This window comes from Triturus cristatus, chromosome 1_2 (assembly GCF_964204655.1).
Source record: "Triturus cristatus chromosome 1_2, aTriCri1.1, whole genome shotgun sequence".
Taxonomy (NCBI): domain Eukaryota; kingdom Metazoa; phylum Chordata; class Amphibia; order Caudata; family Salamandridae; genus Triturus; species Triturus cristatus.
Window position 1 is genome coordinate 1,141,234,838 of NC_140580.1, and position 20,005 is coordinate 1,141,254,842.

The 20,005-nt window shown below is 53.0% G+C and overlaps 1 protein-coding gene across 2 annotated transcripts in view; it reads left to right on the forward strand.

The window, feature by feature from the left end:
* CCDC180 (coiled-coil domain containing 180) overlaps positions 1–20,005 on the forward strand; it is a 592,866-nt gene that overhangs the window by 81,046 nt on the left and 491,815 nt on the right. The gene's annotated exons all lie outside the window — the stretch shown is intronic.

Here is a 20,005-nt window from a genome sequence, read left to right on the forward strand (position 1 = left end):
GACGCATCCCAGGCGCACACCTTGGTCTATGGGGAAGGCCTCAGTTGGTTTTCCATTCACATCACATCTCTCTTTGGCAAAATGCCCCTCATGGAGCAGCCGGATTAAATGCAAAAGATTCGGAGGGGTGCACACCCCAAGGAGCACCTCCCACAACTTTACTGTGGGCAGCTAGTCAAGTGCGGCACACGGATCGATAAATGCCACAAAAGGCTCACCTGTGGACAGGTCCACCCTCTTCCATCTAACCGGCTCACCTGTGGACAGGTCCACCCTCTTCCATCTAACCGTCTCACCTGTGGACAGGTCCACCCTCTTCCATCTAACCGACTCACCTGTGGACAGACCCACCATCTTCCATCTAACCGGCTCACCTGTGGACAGGTCCACCATCTTCCATCTAACCGGCTCACCTGTGGACAGGTCCACCCTCTTCCATCTAACCGGCTCACCTGTGGACAGGTCCACCATCTTCCATCTAACAGGCTCACCTGTGGACTGGTCCACCATCTTCCATCTAACCGGCTCACCTGTGGACAGGTCCACCATCTTCCATCTAACCGGCTCACCTGTGGACAGGTCCACCATCTTCCATCTAACCGGCTCACCTGTGGACAGGTCATCCATCTTCCATCTAACCGGCTCACTTGTGGACAGGTCCACCATCTTCCATCTAACCAGAGGAACCGGAAGGCTTGGTCAACAGCGCTAATCTTTTTTGAATATTTCTTTATTGATAGTTTAAGCATCAACAGGTTGGAAAGCATTTGTTACATTCGTTAAGTTAAGCAATACCATCACAATGCACCCTGTATATCCACCGTAGAATGTTCACTGTTTACATTATACATAGATTGCATAGTGATACTGCACCGCAATATTCGAGTCTACATGTATTTGCAGCAATTAAAACAGGTGCTGAGAATTAACATTTCGAAGATCAACCCAAAAACAAATTAACGTGTGAAAGAAACAAGTGTGTGACTGCTAGAAGCTGCACTACAGTGCTTCAAGCTGGTTACTTAAAGAGGAGAAGGTTCATGTTTCAGGGTCATTAAGTAGTTGTTCAGTAGAAGGCAGTAGAAGGCAGGCTGAGTACTGTTCCTCCCCGTAGGGGGCGCTGTGTCCATGGAGGCAGGCTGTGTACTGCTTCCTCCCCATTGGGGGCGCTGTGTCCATTGAGGCAGGCTGTGACCTGTTTCCTCCCCGCTTGGGTGCGTGTTAAAATCCAATAAATCCAGGAAACTTCATAAATGGAAGTGAAGTTTATTCCAGCACGCTACAGGCATCCGCTTAAGTTGAAGGACAGATACAACTGCCTTAACCAAGTGGAACGATACATTAAGAGAATTCCAACAGAACTTGGAACACAAATGAAAGGTACACATGTCGCATGCACTTAAAGGGACAAAGAAGAAATCACAAGCTATGCATCTACATATACTGAATGGAATGTAACACATCCCCCATATTAAAAGAAAAACAAAGTAAATGAGATTAAACAAAATCATCAAATGTAAATGTAAATGTCAAGGTACTTATAGAGCGCACTGTCACCAGACGGACACCTTGCGGTGTCGCCTTTGCGGTTTCCTGGCGCTGATACTCATACCGCTGTGGAACCCCTCCTGGCTTTCCCTGTGAAGTGTCCACTCCTGGGCACCCCCAGGGTTAAGTCAGGCATCCTTAGCGCTGTTGGGGCTGGTGTGGAGGCTAAGCAAGCTATTGCCCAGAGTTGCAGCGCGGGGCCCGTGATTAGAATAGGCACCAAGGCGAGAATAGACAGGTCCGAGGAAATTGAGCCCGAGCCCCGCCGAGGCAGGAATCGAACCCTGGTCCCTGGCCAGAACTCTGCTTCAGGGTCTGCCGCTCTAACCATTGAGCCACACTCCTCCACCCAGGAGCATTCCTGATGCGGGTGTCAGACTTAACTCTTGACGCAACCGATTCATAAGTTTGACCATTAACTTGGTTACCATTTTGGTGGACAATATCTTTATGTGCAACATCACATGAGGGTGATTGGAAAGGACATTTGGCAACCTACCTAGCATTCCAAACTTTACCATCTTGGGTAATTATGCTGTTTTTAGGATTAAATCTGTTTTTATTAAAGAAAACAGAGTATCGACACGGCAGCAGCAGCTGGCGCCTACAACCCCTCGGGCCGGCGGGTCACAGCTCCTGTAATTCAACCTCCCAGGATCCCAAGCCACACCCCAGTGGCGGACCCCCTTTAAACACAGCATGTCGCCTACAACCCCGTGGGGCCGGCCGCGTCTTAACTGCAAGGTGCAAACGGATCTCCGAGTTCCCCGTTGGGCGACCATGACTATTCTCCCCCCCGTGCTATCCAGTGGATCCCGCCCATGGGGAACCTCCCCGTCATATACGTGCCCAGGAGGGATATTCCCCTGGGAGGCTGGGATTCCGGTCTGGGCGTAAGGCTTCGTGACCATGGTCTGCCCTAGAGAGTGTCCCCCACTTCGATACTGCCTGAACCAAAACAACAGGGGAGTAACTGGAACCATTCCCCCAAACTTCCCCCCCACCCGACCTGCAACCCCCACCCCAGGCTACCCCATCCCCCTGCCCACCCCCCTCCCATGTCATCCAGTGCGTGTCGTCAGGCAGACTCGGAAGTCATCCCCAGTCCCTCTCGGTTGGCTCGTGTCAGGGCCGTCAAGATGCGGTCTCCTCCTGTGTGGCAAGCCTCAAAAGCCGAAGGTAACGCGGGCAGGTCAGTTCTCTAAATTCCGTGACCAGTAACGAATGGAACGGTTGCCATATGTCCGCGAACCGCTCTGCTTCTCCCGCTGCTGCCAGCGACATCTTCTCCATACCCAATACGTGCCACAGTCTATGGAGCCAGCCCGTGACCGAGGGAGGTGTGGCCGTGCGCCAGTGTATCAGGATATTCTGCACTGCTGACCCTAATGCGATGGCTATCTGCCTCCCTCTACGGGACTTCAAGGGGTACATCAGCTGATTCGGGAGGCCTAGCAAGGTATATACCGGGAGGCGCGGCAGCTCGACTCCAAAGTGGGAATCCACGTCGTCCAACACCTCCCGCCAATAGGTGCCCAGAAGAGGGCAATCCCATAGGAGATGCAAAAGCGTACCCACCTGCCCGCATCCCCGCCAGCACGTATCCTCTTTACTATGATCAATAGCGTGTATGCGTTCTGGGGTGTAATACCAATAAATCGAGACTTTAGTAAAGGTCTCCGTAAGGCCTGTGTGGTACGCCGAGTGCCGGGCCCTGTAGGCTATCTGTCCCCACTCCTCGTGACTCAGGGCTCTGCCTAACTCCTTCTCCCATCGCTCCTTCCCTGGATTATAAAAATGTGACGGAGGCGTTTGGAGAAACTGGTAGAGGTCGCTTATGAGTTTAGTATCCGAGGTCCGTGACATGAGCCAGCGCTCATAAGGGAGGAGTCGTCTGTCTGCCGACTCTCGCACCTGAGGATGTAGCGCCCAGTGGCGCGCCTGCGTATAGCGCATCCTCTCAGTCTCTGGGAATGTGTATTCCTGTCGGAAGCTCCGAAAGGGAATCACCCCGTCCGCGTCGTACAGGTGGCAGAGAGCCCTGCAGCCCGCCGCCCGCCAATGAGCAAACGCCCCCCGTTCCATCCCTGGGGTGAAGTCCGGGTTATCCACCAGGGGCGTCAGCGGCGAAGGGAAGGTCGTGAGGCCGTGCGTGATGTTAGTGGCGTCCCATACCCGCAGAGGGACTCGCGTGATAAAGGAGGTGTATAGGTTAGCGGGGCGGTGCGCTCTGCGCAGGAACGGCACCTCCTGTAGAGGCCTGCCCGCAACCGCCTGATCCTGGAAGAGCCAGTGTTTGTCAGACTCCCACTTGCTCCATTCTACTAAATAGCGCAGCTGCGTCGCTTGAAAATATTTCCGGAGATCCGGTATACCCAGTCCGCCCGCCTCCGGTGCAAGCATCGAGAGCGTTCTCCTCATCCGAGGTTTCTTGCCCTGCCAGATAAAGCGTGCGAGGTCCGCCTGCATATTCTGGATCCACCCAGTCGGAGGCTGGAGCGGCAACGCGCGGAACAGATACAAAATCTGGGGTAGAATCGTCATCTTAACCGCTGCTACCCTGCCCAGCAGTGAGAGGGTGTCACGGTCCCAACGGTTTAATTCCTCCTTAATTTTCTTGCCCAGGGCAGCATAGTTCGCCGCGACCATAGCGGGTAAAGTGGGGGCCAACATAATTCCCAGATAGGGGACGGTATCTGACGACCAGACTATCGGCACCCGATGTTGTAAAAGCGTTCTGGTCGTCTGCGAAAGAGAAAGGTCTAGAGCTACCGATTTCCCCATATTCATTTTGAATCCTGCGACCTTCGCAAAAGCAGTTAGCTCCGCTATGCATGTCGGCAAGGCCCGCAGCGGGTCTTCTAGGGACAGTATGATGTCGTCAGCGTATAGGCTGACTGCGTGGCAAAAACCGCCAAATTTCACTCCTTGTATCGCCCCATTATTCCGGATCTGCTGCGCAAAGGGCTCCATGTAGAGAGCAAAGAGCAGGGGCGACAGCGGGCATCCCTGCCTCGTGCCTCTCTCGATGGCAAAGCTCTTGGAACTACACCCGTTTACTCGCACCACGGCCGTCGGGGATCGGTAGCAATTGAATATCATGCGGCGAAACTTGTCCCCCATCCCTATTTTCACCAGTACCTGTTCCAAGTAAGGCCAGTGGACGCGGTCGAACGCTTTCTCGGCGTCTACCGCTAGCAACATTCTTTCCCCCGGGATCCGTGACGCCTTTTCGATGAGGTGGGTGATCCGCTTGGTGTTGTCCACCGTTTGTCTTCCGGGAACGAAACCCGCTTGATCCGGCTCTAGAAGGCCCGGCAGATGTGGAGCCAGGCGCGCCGCCAATATACCGGTGTACAACTTGAGGTCGACGTTTAGAAGAGATATCGGCCTATATGACCCGCACTGTGTCCTGTCTTTCCCCGGTTTGGGGAGGACCACCAGGAACGCCTGCAGCAAGTCTGCCGGGATGGCCCCTGGTTTAGCACAGGTGTTAAAAAGACGCGTGAGGACCGGTGCTAGTGTCGTACAAAATGTTTTGTAGAAGAGGGACGTATAGCCGTCCGGCCCCGGGGATTTACCATGCTTGAGACGAGCGATGGCCGAAACCACCTCCTCTATCCTTATTTCCTTATCTAGGGTCTCCGCTTGAGAAGGTGTCTGGGACGTCAGAGAGACCGAGTCCAGATATTCGTGCGTCGCGTGAGCGTCTAGGGGCTCCCCGGCATAGAGGCCGGCATAGTACCGGCGAAAGAGTTCTGCTATGTCTTCCTCCTCCGTGACAGGCGAGCCCGTCTGGCTGGTGATCTCTTTCACCCTCTGCCTCTGTCTCACCGCCCGGAGTTTACTCGCCAGTAGCCTGCCGCACTTGTCTCCCCCCGTGTAGTAGGCATGCTTTAAACGCAGCGCTGCATATTCCGCGCGGTCCATGTCTAGCGCCGTCAACGTCTTTCTCGCCTCCTTGAGCCGCCTCCAGACCCGGGGGGCCCCCGTTCTACAGTGCATTTGCTCCAGCTCGCGGACCCTCTGTGTGAGTTCCTCCCGCTTCTGCCGCCGTGCCTTATTTTCCGCCGCGGAGATCGCGATAAATTCCCCTCGCAGGACCGCTTTCAACGCTGCCCATTGGGTCGCGCTAGATGTGTCGGAACCCCGGTTGTGTGAGAGGTAGTCCCGAATCGCTGCCGTGACTTGCGCTACCACCTCCTTCCTGTAGAGTAAGGAGTCTCGAAGCCGCCAGATCCGCGGGGTACTAGACACCGGTGGCAAGGTAAACGTTGCCATGACCGGGGCATGATCCGACATGGAGATCACCCCCATCTCCGCCGACGTGGCTAAGGAGTACATCGGTCCCGTGACCAGAAAGTGGTCCAGCCGCGCGTATGTTTTGTGTGCATGTGAGTAGTAAGAGTAAGCCCGTGCGGAGGGGTGCAAGCGGCGCCATAGGTCATGGAGCTCCAGCTCCGCCAATTGGGCCTTGCAGCCGGCCGAGAATTCCCCCACCTGGGGGGAGCGGTGCGCCGACCTGTCTAGGGTCGTGTCGAAGACCATGTTATAGTCGCCACCAACAACAACATGCCTGTCCGGCGTGGCCATGACCTCCCCCAAGGCCGAGCTGAGGAAGGGTTCCTGCCGGTCGTTTGGGCTGTAAAGAGACCTTATTGTGACCGAGAGGCCTGCTATTCTGAACCTGTAGGCCAGGAGCCTGCCCTTTTGTTTCGCCTGTTTATTGAGAACCTCTCCTCCAAAGCGTCGGGCCACCAGAATCGCCACCCCCGCCGTTTTCGTGCCGCTAGACAAGAAGAACTGCGAGGGGAACGCGCGGGAGCGGAGCCTGAGGCAGTCTCGGGGTAGGAGGTGCGTCTCCTGAAGTAGACAGATATCAGCCTGGGTGTTCTCTAAAAGAGACAGAACCGCCCTCCGTTTGACTGGATTATTGAGGCCCCTGACGTTAAGCGTCACAATGTTAAGAGTCTTGGCCATCTATGGATGAAACAGCTGCCGCCGTGTAGCCATGCTGCCCCTGTGCAGCCCCCTAACTCGGGTCCCGAGCATCGCCGCCATAATCGGGATTGTGTGCACGCACTGGACGACCCCCCCTCCCGCCATCTACCCTCTCCCTCTTTTCCCGTGAGCCCCCCTCCCTCCCCCCGTCCCCCACCCCACTCCTTCCCCCCCAACTGCCCCCCCCTCCGCCCTCCAGCCCCTTCCCCTGGCAGCGTGCCGTAAACTTAGGGCTGTCCCATCCCAATCTTCCCCTTCCCTTCCCCCAGCTCCAGATCCTCATTGTCCAAGTCCAGTCCCCTTGGTGACCAAACCGTGGCAGTATATTCAAGTGGACGTCCAGCCACCCGTCCCTCCCCGCTCCCCTCCCCCCCCTCCAGCCCCCAAACCTGCAAATTGAAGAAGGCGAAAGCGTTCTCCCCCCGGAGTGATTCAAGCAGTTAGCGCCACCTCAGTGGCGCCGGTGGTCTCCGCCACTTCCAGCACCGCGCTGTCCATGCTAGATCTGATGGTGGGCGAGTCCGGTCTCCTGGAGCTCCCCCGGGACCGTCGCCTGGAGACTCGCTGCCAGCCGTCTCCCTCGGAGCGCCCCCGTCGCTGTGTCGCCATGTCTTCCTCCGCCGTTGCGGTGAGGCCCAGGACCCGGCACGTGTCCTGCAGGGAGCGGAATTGATGCACAGTACCGTTCCACCGGAAGATTAACCGAAAAGGGTGACCCCAGGCATACGGCGTTCCGTGTTCTCTGAGAAAGTCCGTTGCAATTTTAAAAGATTTCCGTTTTTGAAGCGTGATGGCCGATAAGTCTTGGTAAAGGGCCACCGGGTGACCCCTGAAGGTCAGTGACTGCCGTTTCCGTGCCTCCGCCAGAATGCGTTCCTTGAGTGGGAAGTCCGGGAGGAAGGCAAGAATGTCCGGGGGTGGCGCCGACGCTCTCCGTGGGGGGCCCACCCTGTGCGCCCTGTCGATGCGAATGGGGAAGTCCTCCCCCTCGCCCAGTACCTCCCGGAACAGGTCCCGTAGGTACCCTGCTGCATCCGCCCCTTCTTCATTGGACGGCACTCCTCGAACCCGGACGTTGTTTCTCCGAGACCTGTTCTCGAGATCCTCGGCGTGTGCCTGGAGGTCGATCTGCTGGTCCCGTAGGCGCAGCACCTCCTGCTGCAGGGATTCGAACTCGTCGTCTCTCCTCTGACCCGTGTCTTCCACCGTGGCCACTCTTTCCCCCAAGCCGTCCAGCTCCCGGCGCAGCTCTCGCACCTCCCCAGCCACTTCGGATTTCAGGGTTTGGAAGTCCTCCCTGAGTGAGCTAAAAAGGGACTCCATGAAGGACCTAGTGACCGGGGGCTCTCCGTCAGCAGCCCCCCCCGGACCTCCGGAGGAACTAGGCGATGGCAGCCCTCTGTCGGCTCTGTGTTGCGTTCTACCGAGGAGTTCAGGGAGTGTGCGCTCCCCCTTCCGTCCACCTCTGCTGCCCGCCATGCCGTTGGGGAGGCGAGGCCCCGGACCGTGCTACCTCGCTCGCCGCTTGCGGCAGCTCCAGGTCCTCTGCGGCACTATGAGGCACCCCCGGTCCAATCCCCGCTGGTCCCCTCCGCGACTCCTGTGGCCTGTTTCAGAGACCGGTAATGTCGGGCCCCGCAGCCCCTCCACCTGCCCGGGCGCTGCGCACTGCCTTTTTCTTGCGTGTGGGAACGTGAGTCCTCCCCGGTGACTGTGTCTCCGCTATTACCGGCTCAGACCCCGCAGTGCAGGTCACCAACCCTGGCTGTCTCCAGTGCGCCGGTCCGTGCGATCGCGCCCCCTTCCTTGCGATGTGCCCCAGCCAGCTCCCGTGAGGCCGCAGGGTGGCAAGGGAGGTCGCCGCCCCCCGCTCCACTCTCGGCTGCTCTCCCCCCCGCTGCTCCGTCGTGTCCTGTGCAGGCCAAGAGTCACTGCCGAGCCCCCCTGTCTGGGAGCCTCCCCTCACCTCGTGGCATGGCTGGGTCCCCGGTCGCAGCGCGCGTTGTCCCCCGGGGCCCTCCGCCTCGTAGTCAGTGCTCCCAGGCCGGTCCCAGCCGCCAACGATTCCTCCAGCCGCCTCTTCCAGTTCGGGGGTGATCTTTCCCTATCCGTCCTCGCTCCGCTGCTGCCGCTCCGCTCTTGATCTCCCGCGGCGGCTCCCTCCTCACCTCTGCCCGCCGGGCACCATGCGCCGGTCGCGCTCCGCTGTTGTCTAGGGCAGTCCTGTCTGTGTGTGGCCCGGGGAATGCGTCGCGGAGCTCAGCAACGCCTCCAGCCGCCCTCCGGCGACCGCTCACCCCCTCCGGACGTCCCCGTTGCGCTCGATCACCTCCAAGCTCCTAGCTGCACCACGGTGGGCACTCCCGACCTCTCCGGCCGCTTGCGTAGCAATCAGCCCCAGAGCTCCGGCGCTAAGCCCGGCCTCCGCTCCTCCTCTTCGCCACGGAGCCGCGCTCTTCAGCCGTTGTGAGTCACCGGCGCCTCCTAGGATCTTCAGGGTGCCTCACGACCTCGGCCAGCACTTCACGAAGCACTATCACCGTTACCCCCGCAGATCAGGGGGAGATTCGGCCTCTGATCTAGGTTCAGGGGCTGGGAGGCACAGGAGCTCGCGGGGAAGACGTCCGCTCACCTCGCCATCTTGGCCACGCCCCCATTATGCTGTTTTTAAAGATTTTTTTGATTTGTATTGGTTTTCCATACTTATTTGTACCTTTGCTTAGAATACCTGGCCTTAATATTCTTACCCAATCCCCAACCTTGAAGCCATGTTCTTTTGTTCCCCATTTATTGTTATACCATGTCTTTGTTTTATTTTGTTTAATTTCCACTCTCCTAGCAGTATCATGCACACATTCATCGTTCTCAAACAAATTTTTGCTTCTCCCTCTAAACCACCAGGGACAAACCACAGATGCTGGATTTCTACCCTTAAGCAATTTAAACGGACTGATCTCAGTCGTAGAATGTGGAGTAATGCGATAGACCCACAAATGTTCTCTAACCACACTTAACCAACTTCCTTTTTGTTTTATGGCTTCCATGACAAAACCCTTGAGTACACGGTTAAAGCGTTCAACTTGACCATTTTTGTGTGGTTCATATAGGGAAGTAAGCTTATGGGTAATGTTACAAGATTTGAGAAAACTCTCCATCTCATTTGAAATGAGTTGCACCCCATTATCTGAAATCAAGGTAGAGGGACATCCTTCTTTTGCAATAACTTCCTTAAAGAAGTTTATAACTGCATTAGTAGTTGCTTGTGGTACAAACTTTACTTCAGGCCATTTAGAATGGTAATCAATGATGACCAGGGCAAAACGTGAACTTTCAGGTAACATATTAAAAGGGCCTGAAATATCAAAGGCCACCTTCTGCCAAGGTTCATTTGGCCATTCTACAGTTTTGAGGGGTGGAATATGTGTTTTTAACATTTTGTCACTGAAAGAACATTCCTGGCACTCCCTAACAGTCCGATCAATAAATCTGTCCATGCCAGGCCATCAAAAATTAGACCTGATCAACCTCTTCATAGCAGAAATACCAGGGTGTGTCTTGTGTGCCAACTTGAGAATTAATTCTTGGATTCCTTTCGGCGGAATGCACTTACCCGCTTTGAATACCAAATCTCCTTCACAGAATAATTCATCTGCCACATTGTAAAAGGACAACAAATCCGACCTCACATTGCACCTTTTTGGCCAACCCTCATTCACAAATTTCATAAGATCCCACCACCTATCGTCATTGATTTGACATTCCTTCCATCTCTCTTCTGTGATATCTTGATATTGTGAAGGCATAACATCATTAATACCCTGGACAAAATCTAATTCCTTAACCACATTTACTCTACTGTCATCATCACTACACGGCAACCGAGATAAACAATCAGCAGTTACATTTTTTTTTCCAGGAACATACTCAACTGTAAAATTGTATTCTTGAAGCCTTGAGGCCAAACGGGCAATTCTGGCCGTGGAGTTCCATCCTCCTCCAGTTGACAGTATATGAACAAGTGGTTTGTGGTCTGTCCTGAGTAAAAATTTTCTGCCCCACACATAAATCCTATAATGTTTAACTGCCCATACACATACAAGCAATTCCCGCTAAATGACTGCATATTTGCGTTCAGTTTCATTGAAACGCCACATTCCATTCACCTTTGGGATAACACAGCGCCCAAACCATATAAGCTGGCATCAACCGTTATAATGCATTCTTTCCTCTTGCGAAAAGGTTTTAATGTGGGAGCATTAATGATATCATTTTTGATAGCTGCAAAGGCTTTTTGTTGTTCATCCCTCCATTCATAGGTAACCTTCTGTCTTAATAACATTCTCAAAGGCTCCATTTTAGTGGCTAAATTTTCAACAAATTTACTGTAGTACTCACACATACCTGAAAATGATAATAACTGGTCTTTGTTTATGGGAGCTGGGGCGTTTAAAATGGCTTCAACATTGGATTTCTTAGGTATTAAACCTTCACCTGATAAAGTATGCTCTAAATATTCAACAGATGATTTGACTAACTTACATTTGTGCACTTAAGAGTAAGGCCACTATTGTCAAGCCTCTTGCATACTTCATTGAGATGCGATTCATGCTCTACTACATTTTTAGAGAATATTAAGATGTCATCTTGGAAGCATTTGACGTAGGTTTCAATATCTCTGAAAATTTGAAACATTACTCTTTGAAAAACAGAGGCTGCTGATGCCAGCCCAAAAGACATTCTCTTGTATTGGAAAAGACCTATAGGGGTGATAAAGGCAGTGAATTTTTTTGATTCATCTGTAAGTTCAATTTGGTGATAAGCAGACCTCAGATCCAATGTAGAGAATATTTGAGCACCATCAAATAATGAAACCAGTTCATTGATGTTGGGGAGAGGGTGGCAATCTATCACAATATTAGAGTTTAATGCCCTTAAATCAACACACACACGCAACTTTTGGTCAGGTTTGCATACCAAAACAATGGGAGAAACCCACTCAGAGGATTCGATGGGCTCAATGATATTCTCATCAAATAAATCTTTAAGCATCTCTTTGAGTTCATCTCTAACGTTAATAGGAACGCCCCTCAGTTTCTGTTTCACAGGATTAGCGTTGTCCTTCAACACAATTTTATGTGAGAAATTTTGTAATTTTCCTAGCTTATCACAGAAAACTTTGTCATAATTCTTTACTAACCTGTTTTCTCTGTCTAGGTTTTCCATATCTATGTTAAGTGTGGCCACTTTGCACATTTCTAAATCATTACACAGAGAAACTGGGTTTTCAGCTCGTGGATTGAGGGTTATACCTAACTTCCACTGGTCTCGCCATCCTAGAACATTTACACCTTTTACAGCGATGTACAATTTAATTTAAGAACGCCTTCCCTTAAAGTGTAGTGAAACATGAAAAAAAACCTTCCATATCAATCTTCGAACCATCGAAACTTTCAGCATAAACGTCAGATTGTTGTAAATCGTTATAATTACATACATTTTGTAACTTTTCTTGGAAGTACTGTAAAGTGATGATAGTCCTTGGTGATCCTGAGTCTACCATAAGATCTAAATCCACACCACAGATTTGAAAAGTACATTTAGGAGAACTCATGAGATTTTCCTTTTCTGGTCTGTAATGTAGAATTGACACCACATGACCTCTATTATGTTCCTGAACATCACTTATACTGGTAACTTTGTTTGTATCTGAACTACTAGAAGCAACAGTGCGTGCGTGGTTATTGTAACATCTGTCCTTGCACACATTGCTGAAGTGTCCCTTTCTGCCGCATATTTTGCATTCCCTATTTATTGCAGGACATCCTTAGAAAGAAGCAACATGAGATCTGCTTCCACATCTGTAACATGCGATAAAGTTAGTGGATGAGTCATATTTTTTATTGGTGCTATATTTAGACTGAAATTTCCCTTGCTGAGTATCAGACTTAAATACATTTTTTGGTTTAACCACACACATTTCCTCTTCTGTAGTAGGTTTGTTTGAATTAGAATTAACAACAACCATCCATTTCTCCGATAGTTCAGTGGATTTTGCTATAGCGATCGCTTCATCCAGTTTGGGATCACCCATGACCCATAACTTTTCTTGAATCTTTTTGTTCTTGACATGGACAGTGATTTGGTCACGTATCATTTCATCTGTGATATTTCCAAAGTTACAATGTAAACTCAATGACCTCAAGGAAGTCAAAAAATCATCAAAAGATTCATCATCTTTTTGTGACCTCGTATAAAATTTAAATCCGTTTACTGCAATATTTGATGTGGGTTTGAATCTTTTTTCCAATCTTGTTAATGCTTCTACATATGCATTCATGTTGTCACCTTCACCAAGTTGTGGTGTAATTTGGGGTAATGCTCTAAAAATTACTTGCCCTTCAGAACCCAAACAGTGAAGTAAGATACTCTTTTTCCTTTCTGCGCCCATGCACTCACCGTCTATGGCTTTCATATACGTAATAAATTCCTCTTTCCATCTAGGCCAAGGAATGGGTGGGTCACCTTTATTTTGAAGAAATTTAGCAGGTGCTTCAAATTGCATGTTGTATTATGCCGAGTGTCAATAAAGTAATTGAATAGGTGAAAGAGCAATGAGAAACAAACAAAAAAAAAAATTGTAAATGAAAGCAACACTCACGTGTAAATGGACCATCTTCCCGTAATCCTTTCAACAAGGAAATGCATGTATAGTTGAATTGCACTCAGAGGACATAGTATCAATTTAAATGAGTGAAACGCTTTGCAATTTAAAATAAATAACGCGCATCGAAATGTGTCCGTGTGAAAAACCGATGACACTGCTGAATGCGCGTTGCTTGTTGCTAGGATGCTTCCGAAAGCGCGGTGATGGTTGCTAAGTAGAGAACAAAATGGCCGCTGTACGTTGCACGCAAGCGTCAGCGCGATTACGTCATACGCTGATTGCTTGCGTGTTCTTCATATCAGTCACTGTGAACGTTCCAGGAAGATGAACGCCGTGGAATGCTGACGTGCATAAATTCTATAATGAGGTGATGGAATGCGTGGGCGGTAAAATTTGAATTTGAAAATTACGATTCACTCACCGCTACCGCTGCCGTTAATATCCCTTTACCTCCAAAATTTTGCGGACGTCAAAACACAAGGTCCATTAAGCTCATGTCAGACAAATTCACCAAAATAAGCATTTACCGTCCAACGAGATTTTACTTCTCTTCCTCCTCACAAGAAAGACAAAATTCCTTCTGGTGAACAAAATTGTTTTCCGTGGGTTACACTCCACTCCCGTGCTGAGTAAAGGCAGGAGTAATCGTCGCCAATGTTAAACTCCAATAAATCCAGGAAACTTCATAAATGGAAGTGAAGTTTATTCCAGCATGGCTACAGGCATCCGCTTAAGTTGAAGGACAGATACAACTGCCTTAACCAAGTGGAACGATACATTAAGAGAATTCCAAGAGAACGTGGAACACAAATGAAAGGTACACATGTCGCATGCACTTAAAGGGACAAAGAAGAAATCACAAGCTATGCATCTACATATACTGAATGGAATGTAACAGTGCGCTGTGTCCAGGAAGGCAGGGTGTGTACTGGATCCTCACTGTTGGGGGAGCTGTGTCCATGGGGGCAGGCTGTGTACTGGTTCTGCCCCATTGGGGGCGATGTGTCCAGGAAGGCAGGGTGTGTACTGGTTCCTCCCCGTAGGGGCGCTCTGTCCATGGATGCAGGCAGTGTACTGATTCCTCCCCGCTGGGGTGAGCTGTGTCCAGGTGGGCAGGAAGTGTACTGATTCCTCCCCGCTGGGGTGGGCTGTGTCCAGGGAGGCAGGCTGTGTACTGGTTCCTCCCCGCTGAGGTGGGCTGTGTCCAGGGGGGCAGGCAGTGTACTGATTTCTCCCAGCTGGGGTGGGCTGTGTCCAGGGAGGCAGGCTGTGTACTGTTTCCTCCCCGCTTGGGTGCGCTGTGTCCAGGGAGGCAGGCTGTGTACTGTTTCCTCCCCGCTTGGGTGCGCTGTGTCCAGGGAGGCAGGCTGTGTACTTGTTCCTCCCCGTTGGGCGGCGCTGTGTCCTGGTTCCTCCCTGTTGGGGGCGCTGTGTCTATGGAGGCAGCCTGTGTACTGGTTCCTCCCCGCTGGGGTGCGCTGTGTCCAGGGGGGCAGGCTGTGTACCGTTTCCTCCCCGCTGGGGTGCGCTGTGTCCAGGGAGGCAGGCTGTGTACTGGTTCCTCCACATAGGGGGATCTGTGTCCATTGAGGCAGGCTGTTTACTGTTTCCTCCCCGCTTGGGTGCGTTGTGTCCAGGAAGGCAGGGTGTGTACTGGTTCCTCCCTGTAGGGGGCGCTCTGTCCATGGACGCAGGCCGTGTACTGATTCCTCCCCGCTGGGGTGTGCTGTGTCCAGGAAGGGAGGCTGTGTACTGGCTCCTCCCCGTTGGGCAGCACTGTGTCCTGGTTCCTCCCTGCTGGGGGCGCTGTGTCTATGGAGGCAGCCTGTGTACTGGTTCCTCCCTGCTGGGGTGCGCTGTGTCCAGGGAGGCAGGCTGTGTACTGGTTCCTCTACGCTGGGGGCTCTGTCCCCATGGAGGCAACCTGTGTACTGGTTCCTCCCCGCTGGGTTGCGCTGTGTCTAGGGAGGCAGGCATTGTACTTGTCCTCTCCGTTGGGGGTGCTGTGTCCTGGTTCCTCCCTGTTGGAGGTGCTGTGTCCATGGAGGCATGCTGTGTACTGGTTCCTCCTTGCTGGGGTGGGCTGTGTCCAGGGAGGAAGGCTGTATACTGGTTCCTCCCCACTGGGGGCACTTGTCCATGGGGGCAGGCTGTGTACTGCTTCCTCCCTGTTGGGGGTGCTGTGTCTATGGAGGCAGGCTTACAGGTTCCTATCCGTTGGGGGCACTGTGACCAGGGAGGCAGGCTGCGTACTGGTTCCTCCCCGCTGTGGTGCGCTGTGTCCAGGGACGCAGGATGTGTACTGGTTTCTACCTTGGGAGGGGTGCGCTGTGTCCAGGAAGGCAGGCTGTGTACTGGTTCCTCCCCGCTGGGGTGGGCTGTGTCCAGGGAGGCAGGCTGTGTACTGGTTCCTCCCCGCTGGGGTGCGCTGTGTCCAGGGGGGCAGGCAGTGTACTGATTCCTCCCCGCTGGGGTGGGCTGTGTCCAGGGCGGCAGGCTGTGTACTGGTTCCTCCCCGCTGGGGTGCGCTGTGTCCAGGGGGGCAGGCAGTGTACTGATTCTTCCCCGCTGGGGTGCGCTGTGTCCAGGGAGGCAGGCTGTGTACTGGTTCCTCCCCGTTGGGCGGCGCTGTGTCCTGGTTCCTCCCTGTTGGGGGCGCTGTGTCTATGGAGGCAGCCTGTGTACTGGTTCCTCCTCGCTGGGGTGCGCTGTGTCCAGGGGGGCAGGCTGTGTACCGGTTCCTCCCCGCTGGGGTGCGTTGTGTCCAGTGTACTGTTTCCTCCCCGCTTGGGTGCGCTGTGTCCAGGAAGGCAGGGTGTGTACTGGTTCCTCCCTGTAGGGGGCGCTCTGTCCATGGACGCAGGCCGTGTACTGATTCCTCCCCGCTGGGGTGCGCTGTGTCCAGGAAGGCAGGCTGTGTATTGGCTCCTCCCCGTTGGGCAGCACTTTGTCCTGGTTCCTCCCTGCTGGGGGCGCTGTGTCTATGTGTCTTTTTTCATCCTCCGTCCTATTTCCTCCCTGGTTTTTCAATTCCCTTACTACCTTCCCCCCGTAGGCATATCCTTGGATCGACAAGTTGCCTTACCTCAACTCGGACGCGCAGTACCTTGTCAACGGCGCCAGTTACCGCCACGCAATTCTTTGAATTGTGGCAACATTCTCGGAATCTAGGTGAGTCACTGGCAATTACCATTGCTTAACCGCCGCGGCTCACTCGCAAATCCCTTAATCCTCCGTTCCTCCTTCCTAAGCCCCAGCGTACGCATAATCCTTGGATCCCCCATATTGTCGCTGGACTCCCTTGAAGCAACCCTACCCGGTTACCTCCCGTTCCCTGGTTGGAATCAATGCACATGCCTGTCTATACGCGTGGTCAGTATTTTGTCAATCCTTTTGCACGTTCATTTCCACGTACCCTTTTCATCGGCAACCAGTAGTTACCCACCGCGGTGAGTTACGCTTACAGCCCCCTTAAACACGAGGTTAGCATTGATTGAGCTAATTCTTCTTCACGCCGCCTATCGCGCACCGAATTTTCACCTTCTAATAGACATCAATTACTCCGGGTTCTCACGTCCATGTGTTACTACACATTATGCTGAAAAAAAAATAAAATAATAATTTTTGTCATATCATGTGGATTTTGGACCTTTTTCGCCTGCATTAGCTATTCCTGTTTGGGAATTCGCTTCTGATACTACTTGCATTATTACAACTGACATTATTAAGTATACTTTGTATCTATGTCCTGATTCTAATGGGTGTCTCCCTTCTGCCTCAATTTTTGCCCTTTTCATTTTTTTTCAGGAAGTGCACTCTCAGGCTTGTCATTTAATTAGTCCTGATGATGATCTATGTATTGCTTGAATAGATCGAAACGTCGTCGACTTGTTGTACAAACATGCATGTTAAACACATGTGTTAAAAACTTGTGCATGATTGTTTACCGTCTTGAAAGCTTGCCCTTTCATGCTTTATCGTCGATAAGCTTCTCTCTTTAGCCTGAAAAATGTCTTTTAAGTTAAGTGTGATTGTCCGTAATTGTGCTGTTTGTTGAAGGACGCAGGACTGTGTCCCACTCAATATCTGTCTGTATGTCTAATCATTCATTACTTTGATTATTAAATTCAAGTGTCCAGCTGGACATTGCATATTTATATAGAGCCGATTCTGGTCTATATTTATTTCTCCTATTCTGAATTGTTTTTGAAGGACCTATTGTTTTTCAAAATAGTGTCTATAGAGGCAGCCTGTGTACTGGTTCCTCCCCGCTGGGGTGCGTTGTGTCCAGGGAGGCAGGCTGTGTACTGGTTCCTCTACGCTGGGGGCTCTGTATCCATGGAGGCAACCAGTGTACTGGTTCCTCCCCGCTGGGTTGCGCTGTGTCTTGGGAGGCAGGCATTGTACTTGTCCTCTCCGTTGGGGGTGCTGTGTCCTGGTTCCTCCCTGTTGGAGGTGCTGTGTCCATGGAGGCAGGCTGTGTACTGGTTCCTCCTTGCTGGGGTGGGCTGTGTCCAGGGAGGAAGGCTGTATACTGGTTCCTCCCCACTGGGGGCAATTGTCCATGGGGGCAGGCTGTGTACTGCTTCCTCCCTGTTGGGGGTGCTGTGTCTATAGAGGCAGGCTTACAGGTTCCTATCCGTTGGGGGCACTGTGACCAGGGAGGCAGGCTGCGTACTGGTTCCTCCCCGCTGTGGTGCGCTGTGTCCAGGGACGCTGGATGTGTACTGGTTTCTACCTTGGGAGGAATGCGCTGTGTCCAGGAAGGCAGGCTGTGTACTGGTTCCTCCCCATTGGGGGCACTGTGTCCTTTGAGGCAGGCTGTGTACTGGTTCCTCCCCGTTGGGGGTGCTCTTTCCATGGAGGCAGGCTGTGTACTAGTTCCTTCCCGTTGGGGGCGGTGTGTCCAGGGAGGCAGACTGTGTACTAGTTCCTTCCCGTTGGGGGCGGTGTGTCCAGGGAGTCAGCCTGTGTTCGGGTTCCTACCTTGGGAGGGGGGTGCTGTGTCCATGGAGGCAGGCTGTGTACTGGTTCCTCTACGTCGGGGGCTCTGTATCCATGAAGGCAAGCTGTGTACTGGTTCCTCCCCGCTGGGGTGCGCTGTGTCCAGGGAGGCAGGCATTGCACTGGCTCCTCCCCGCCGCTGGGGTGCGCTGTGTCCAGGGAGGCAGGCATTGTACTGGTTCCTCCCCGCTGGGGTGCGCTGTGTCCAGGGAGGTATGCTGTGTACTGGTTCCTCCCCATTGGGGGCACTGTGTCCATCAGGCTGTGTACTGGTTCCTCCCTGCTGGGGTGTGTTGTGTCCAGAGAGGCAGGCTGTGCACTGGTTCCTCCCCATTGGGGGCACTTGTCCATGGAGGCAGGCTGTGTACTGCTTCCTCCCTGTTCGGGGCGCTGTGTCTAAGGAGGCAGGCTGTGTACTGATTCCTTCCAAGCTGGGGTGCGCTGTGTCCAGGGACACAGGCTGTGTACTGGTTCCTACCTTGGGAGGGGTGCGCTGTGTTCAGGAAGGCAGGCTGTCTACTGCTTCCTCCCCGTTGGGGGCGCTGTTTCCTTGAGGCAGGCTGTGTACTGGTTCCTCCCCGTTAGGGGCGCTGTGTCCATGGAGGCAGCCTGTGTACTGGTTCCTCCCTGCTGGAATGCATCTGGAGCAGGAGGATGGATTTTAACCTTCATCTTTGGGGACATTTTAGAATGCTCCTTGTTATCTAAAGCAGCGACCTCCGGCTGCGTTAATCTTTAATAAATGGAAAATAACAAAGATACAGGCCCCAGGGCAGATGGAACACGGGCTGACGAACTACCAAAAAGCGAGTGAGCACGGGGGGCAGGTGTGGGTGATGGTGCACTGGGGTAGGGTATGAGCAATGGTGCACCGGGGGAAGTGTGAGTGATGATGCACCGGGTGTGAGCGACGGTGCACTGGGAGCAGGTGTGATGGTGCAACGGGGGCGGGTGTGAGCGATGGTGCACTAGGGGCGGGTATAAGCGATGGTGCACCATGGGCATGTGAGGGCAATGATGCACCGGGAGCTGGTGTGAGCGAAGGTGCAGGGTGGCAGGTGTGAGTGAGGGTGCACGGGAGCAGGTGTGAGCAATGGTGCACCGGGGGCAGGTGTGATGGTGCACAGGGGGCAGGTGTAAGCGATAGTGTACCGGGGGCAGGTTTGAGCAATGGTTAGAGTCCAGGCCCGTGGAGTGGCGTTAATGCTACAGTTTGCAGAACACCTTGAGGATTGGGAGTCAGTGTCCATCACACCTCACCTGGGGACTTTCCTGGCACGGGGCTGCCCTCACACCCCAGAGAGCAGGTAGTGCTAGGAAGCTGTGTGCCAGTGGCTGTATGCCTCGCTGTGTAGCAGTGTGCCACGCTTTGTAGCAGTGGCTGTTTGCCTCGCTGTGTGGCAGTGGCTGTGTGCCTTGCTGTGTGGCAGTAGCTGTGTGCCTCGCTGTGTGGCAGTGTGCCTCGCTGTGTGGCAGTGGCTGCGTGCCTCGCTGAGTGGCAGTGTGCTTCGCTGTGTCGCAGTGGCTGTTTGCCTTACTGTGTGGCAGTGACTGTGTGCCTCGCTGTGTGGCAGTGGCTTTGTGCCTCGCCGTGTGGCAGTTGTTTTGACCCGTGCCGTGTGGTGTGACAGTGTGCCTCGCTGTGTCGTGTAGCAGTGTGCCTCGCTGTGTGGGAGTGGCTGTGTGCCTCGCTGTGTGGATGTTGACTGTGTGCCTTGCTGTGTGGCAGTGGCACAGTGCCTCGCTGTGTGGATGTGGCAGTTTGCCTTGATGTGTGGTGTGGCTGTG